Source organism: Phoenix dactylifera, chromosome 7 (genome assembly GCF_051530095.1).
Source record: "Phoenix dactylifera cultivar Ajwa chromosome 7, Ajwa_hap1_PhDact_Kaust_v1.1, whole genome shotgun sequence".
NCBI lineage: Eukaryota > Viridiplantae > Streptophyta > Magnoliopsida > Arecales > Arecaceae > Phoenix > Phoenix dactylifera.
Window position 1 is genome coordinate 28616519 of NC_143196.1, and position 6221 is coordinate 28622739.

At 34.3% G+C, this 6221-nt stretch overlaps 1 pseudogene across 1 annotated transcript; it reads left to right on the forward strand.

Moving 5' to 3' along the window:
• Window positions 1–2002: 2002 nt before the first annotated feature.
• Window positions 2003–4872, forward strand: LOC120105101 (F-box/kelch-repeat protein At1g22040 pseudogene; annotated as a pseudogene). The gene is made up of 2 exons (XR_015967450.2): window positions 2003–2142; window positions 2768–4872. The product of XR_015967450.2 is annotated as an F-box/kelch-repeat protein At1g22040 pseudogene (transcript).
• The last annotated feature ends 1349 nt before the right edge of the window (window positions 4873–6221 follow it).

The window sequence follows — 6221 nt, forward strand, 5'->3', positions numbered from 1 at the left end:
AGATGAAAAAGTTATATTCTCATAAAAATATGATTCCACGTTTCATGGAAAAGTCTTTTTCATAAGAAACATGGGAAAGTTACTTTTTCATGAGTCGGAAATCACTCAATTTTTATTTTTTCTAAAAAAGCCCTTCAGCATTAAAGAGATATTAAAAACCTAATTTTTATTAACGGTATAATAGAAATTATACATAACTTTTCTAGAAAAGTGGATAGTCAATTAAATATAAGTACTTTAAAAATCTGTTACTTTTTTATGGCCATCTAAACATGCTAAAAGTATTTTTTTAGACATCTTCTTTGTAAGAATCTACTTTTCAAAAATTATATTAAAAAAAAAGTACTTTTCGTGGACTAAGCGAGCCTCTAATGTTTGACAACCAGTTTCGTGGGCTATCTTGTGCTAAGGCCCTGTTTGGGGGAGCTTTTGGAGGGCCAGAAAGCACTTTTTAGCCCTCCAAAAGTACTTTTAAATGAAAAACTATGTTTGGTAAATTTTTCAAAAAGCTGTTTCAGCTTTTGCGGGAAGCTGAAAATAGCTTTTGGGAGGAAGCTCCAATTTGGAGCTTTTGGGAGGAAGCTGTTTCAGCTTTTTCGGAAAGCTGTATTTTTGACAAAAATGCTTATATTAAAATAACATAATTACATAATTTGTCCCTTTATAAATCTAAAAATCTGCTGGAGCCAAGAACCCTAGCCGTCACACTCCCTTCCATAAGAAAAGATATTTTTCTTTTCAACTTTTGTATGCATCTCTTGAACCACATTTTAGAAGAAAAAATTTTTAATCCTTTTCCATACCTTCCAAAATCAATCTATTGTTTTTTTTTTTATCAACCTCACGGCCTACGCTGAGGTCCTCCTCAAGCGTGGACCACGAAGAAGAGCCCCTGAACCGCAGAAAATTATTTTATGGAAAATTATGGGAAATTATTATGGAAAATTATTTTATACTAATAATTATAATATTTTATACCTTTATTTTTGTATTATACTATAAATATAATATCATATTATATTATATCATAATACATTAATATGTTATGTTAAATAATTTAATATTATGTTATATTATGGAAATTTAATTTATACTAATAATTATAATATTTTATACCTTTATTTTTGTATTATACTATAAATATAATATCATATTATATTATATCATAATACATTAATATGTTATGTTAAATAATTTAATATTATGTTATATTATGAAAAATTAATTTATACTAATAATTATAATATTTTATACCTTTATTATTGTATTATACTATAAATATTATATTATATTACATTACATTATAATACATTAATATGTTATTTTAAATAATTTAATATTATGTTATATTATGAAAAATTAATTTATAATAATAATTATAATATTTTATACCTTTATAATTGTATTATACTATAAATATTATATTATATTACATTACATTATAATACATTAATATGTTATTTTAAATAATTTAATATTATGTTATATTATGAGAAATTAATTTATACTAATCATTATAATATTTTATACTTTTATTATTGTATTATACTATAAATATAATATATATTACATTATATCATAATACATTAATATATTATGTTAAAATAATTTAATATTATGTTATATTACCAAATATTAATTTACTCTAATAATTATATTACTATTATGCTATATTAACATAATATTATTTTATATTACAATAATATTATACTATATCGTATATTTATGTATTAGTTTATGTTATGTTTTATTATGTTTCGTTGTATAATACTATGCAATGTCCTTTATGGTAATTTTGTCATATAAAAGTACTTTCTCAGTTTGTTTACCAAACACAAAATAAAGTACCACAGCACTTTACGAATGTAGTTATTAAACAGCAAACAGCTTTTTATAACAGCTCTACTTCCAACAGCTCTACTGCCAACAGCTTCTCCAAACAGGGCCTAAGTACCATCTAGCTGTCGACGGGTATCTTGGGCCAACACGTGTGACATGAATCGACAAAACTAAATCCTATATGATAGTTTTGACAACACGGCGGTCCGTCTCTCTCTGCGCACGAACAGAAATAAATAATAATATTAAGAAGGAAAAAAACACATTTAGGGTTTCTTTCCTTGAATGGAGTTCTATCTTCAGGTAATCTTTCCGCTTTCCTAGTGATCTCCTTCGAATTTTGGAAATTTAATCGATGTGGTCCGCAATATCCGAAGGAACCAATCGATTTCTCCTTTATATATCATTCTTTTATTTGGTTTTTGGAGAAATTTCGTTCGATATTTCCGTCTATTTAGGATTATTTGTATGCTGGGGTCGGAATTTTTCGAATGGTCTCGTTTTTGGTTGCTTTTGGTGCCGAAAGATTAGATTTTTTTTTCCCGGTTAAAATTTGCATCATTTTCGCCCCTCTAGTGTTGATTCTTAAATTTACATTTGCTTGATATCATAATGCGACGATTCTACTGATTTTATATTCTGCGGAATGGTTGGAGCTGATCAACTCGAAATTTTGGAGAAATTGGATATATTTTGGTCTATGTCGTATCCAAAATTAGATTTTTGAGGCATGTCCTTTGATGAACTAAAATGGGATTTGTTCATGTATAATTAACTAGAAATTGTTCAGATTACATCTTGTGCGTAACTAATTTATTTGTGTTTATGATGACCATGCCTCGTTATCGCCTTTCCTTCAGAAACACTTTAAAATACTGATTTAAAACTTTTGTCATTGTAAATGTTAATGTTTTCATATGCCTACCAGATTTGATGTTCGTATTACTATCAGTATTCAAAAGCAAGGACTAGATTGAAGGGTTGGCACAAAACTTGAATCCCTCTTGTCTCCTTTGCTTCTCTGATGGGATCATTATTGAGCTTGCCAATTAGCAAGACTCAGGATGGGGAGCTTTCTGAGTTATCTCACAATGATGCCTGCAAGAGGCAGAAAATGTTATCAAGTTACTATGATGGGAACCCAGGACTGATCCCCAGACTCCCAGATGAGATTTCGCTGCAGATCCTGGCAAGATTGCCTAGAATTTACTACTTGAACATGAAGCTGGTTTGCCGGAGTTGGAAGGCTGCTATCACCAGTCGTGAAGTTTATCATCTGAGAAGAGAACTTGGGACGACTGAAGAGTGGCTGTACATACTGACAAAAGTTGAAGAGAATAAGCTTTTGTGGCATGCCTTAGACCCTTTGTCGAGAAAATGGCAGAGGTTGCCACAGATGCCTTATGTTCTTAATGAGGGAGAGCCTAAGAGGGTGTTGTCTGGGGTTCGGATATGGAATGTGGTTGGTTCCAGCATCAAGATTGCTGATTTTATAAGAGGCTGGCTCTGGCGGAGGGATGCCTTGGATCAAATGCCTTTTTGTGGTTGTGCTGTTGGATCTGTTGATGGCTGCCTCTATGTGTTAGGGGGTTTTTCTAGAGCTTCAGCCATGAAGTCTGTTTGGAAATATGACCCTTGCATCAATTTGTGGCAGGAAGTGAGTTCCATGACCACTGCTAGGGCCTTTTGCAAGACAGCCCTGTTAAACAATAAATTATATGCTGTCGGTGGCGTAAATAGGGGTAGAAATGGCTTAACTCCTCTACGATCTGCTGAAGTATTTGATCCCCAAACTGGCATGTGGACACAGCTGCCGAGCATGCCTTTTTCCAAAGCCCAGGTGATACCTGCTGCTTTCTTAGCTGATATATTGAAGCCTATTGCCACTGGGATGGCTTCATATAGGGGAAGGTTATGTGTTCCTCAGAGTTTATACTCATGGCCGTTCTTCTTTGATGTTGGAGGTGAGATCTATGACCCTGAGAATGATTCATGGGCGGAAATGCCTGCTGGTATGGGAGATGGTTGGCCTGCAAGGCAGGCAGGGACAAAGTTGAGTGTAGTAGTTAACAGGGAGCTATATGCCTTGGATCCTTCTAGCTCTTTGGATAGTGGTGATATAAAGAGATATGACCACCAGGAGGATGTTTGGAAAGTTGTCATACGAAGGGTCCCTGTTCATGATTTCACTGATTCTGAGTCCCCATACTTGCTTGCTGGTTTTCTTGGGAAGCTCCATGTTATTACAAAAGATGATGAGAATCATGTTGCAATATTGCAGGCTGATTTGCAGAAACATAAGCAATCTGCCCCTTCAACTTCTTCAGCTCCTCCAGCCGACTTCAGACCTGAGGATCCTGTTTCTGTAGTGGATGAAGTAACAGACATCTGGAAGATAATTGCTTCTAAGAATTTTGGGGCAGCAGAACTTGTTAGCGGGCAGGTCCTTGGTGTTTGACAACTTCAGGAGTTATGCCATCCAGTTCCATCTTATAGATGCTTCTTTACTTGAGGAGTAGGCAACTGAAAGTCCATTAGGTGGTGGTGAAAAGCCATTTCTTCCAAGACTTTGATCTGCATAGAATGTTTCATGTACAGGGATAGCATTTCTAATATGAATAGCAAGGGCTCGTTAGAAGGTTGGACCTCCTGGAAATCTTATAGCTGTATCACTGAGAAATGCAGCTACATGAAGTTTTAAACCTTGCTCACCTATTGTGGAAGCCCTGATAATGCTGGCTGTTTCATAGTTGTAGTGCATGGTGGCATGTGCTCTTAATCTGCCTTAGACACCTTGGTGTTGTCCAAGTTGGTTCATCAGGTTTAGATTTAATACAATGAAACCACTTGTTCTTCAATTACAGGGGAATACAATTTGTTATCTTCAGCATTAGTTACTCTGTCGTTATACTGTGTATATATGCAATCATTTTCCTGCAAGAATTACCAAACTTGAGAAGAGATTGTATATTTTCTGCACAGTTTGGCTTCCTGCTATAGTGCTCTTCTTTAATGCAGTTACTCTTGATATCATCTTTTGAAACTTGTATAAATGTGTCCGACATACACATTCTTCGAGCATCGCTGCATGTTAAAAATTTTATATTGATTCATCTAACATATTAAAACATGTATCCAACTTTTGTTACACAGAAAGTTTCGAATATGACCTCTGGAACCATGTCAATTTTTTTGAGAAATAAATTCTTAGCACCCATGACTAGAAAATGATATATCAAGATCAAAATATATGCGTGCTGAAGTTGTAGCACAGGCCCTTCTTGGGCTAACCATGAGCTGGTCATAGTGTTCTGTTTTTGATTGGACTCTTTGTTGACAAGGATGCTAGGGCTTAAATAGGGGAATGTGTGAGGATTCATGCAAGCATATGTTTATTCTCACATTGGCTGCATATTGCGAAGGTATTGGGTATATAGGGCTAAGGATCCTAAATTACAACCTACTGGCTGGCCTTTCTGAGTGAGGTCCTAGACTGTTACAAGAGTAACCAAAAGACGTCAGGATTTAGTGCTGATATTTGGTTATGGTGTCTTTTCTGAATGTGATTTTCTCTAACTATTGGTGCCACAAATTTTCCCCCTATCCATCTTACCACCAATGAAGTCTTAGTATCAGTTTAGACTGTTGCTTATGTTTGTTCATATACCAAAGTACAGAATCTGCTTTTCCTAGATAGCTACAGTCTGCAGACAGAAGGATGATGCTCTGTGAAGGGACCACCCTCCAGCTGACACGTTCAAATTGATCAACTAAGCAGTTGTATAACCAAGCTGAGAGTTTGGGACAGTATTTGTCCAAATGGCATGATATGAGACTCTTATATTTATATGATAGAATTGGTGTCACACTCATAGAGGGTCATGTCAAATTCACTTGGTGTTCAGATGTTCATTATCTTTCAAAATCTGTTCATGCATTTAGTATGCTAGAATTATTATATGTTAGAATTTTTATAAATGTTTGATAGATCTGTTTACATATCCAAGAACTTCTCTTATTTGTTTGCCTCAGTAATTATTAATATTTCATCTTTTCCTCCCCTTGTTATGCTGATTGTGGTAATTTTGTGGCTCGGTCTTTCTTTTATATTTTCGCTTGTTGTTGAGAAATCTTTGGCTTTCTTAACCTGATGGTTATAAAGGTTTTGGGTTGTGGGACTGTCAAAGATGTTTAATACTCTATTTTCCTCTGAAAATTTTGAGGATCCTTGCCATGTTTAAACATGGCATCTAACTATTTCAACGTTTTCCATGACCAGATTCTGCATGTTTACAGTGCATGCATGTTGACAAATTCTAACATGGTCCAGTCGTCGAATGCAAGTAGTTATAACTTTTTTAAAAAGTTAATACTTTTTTAGA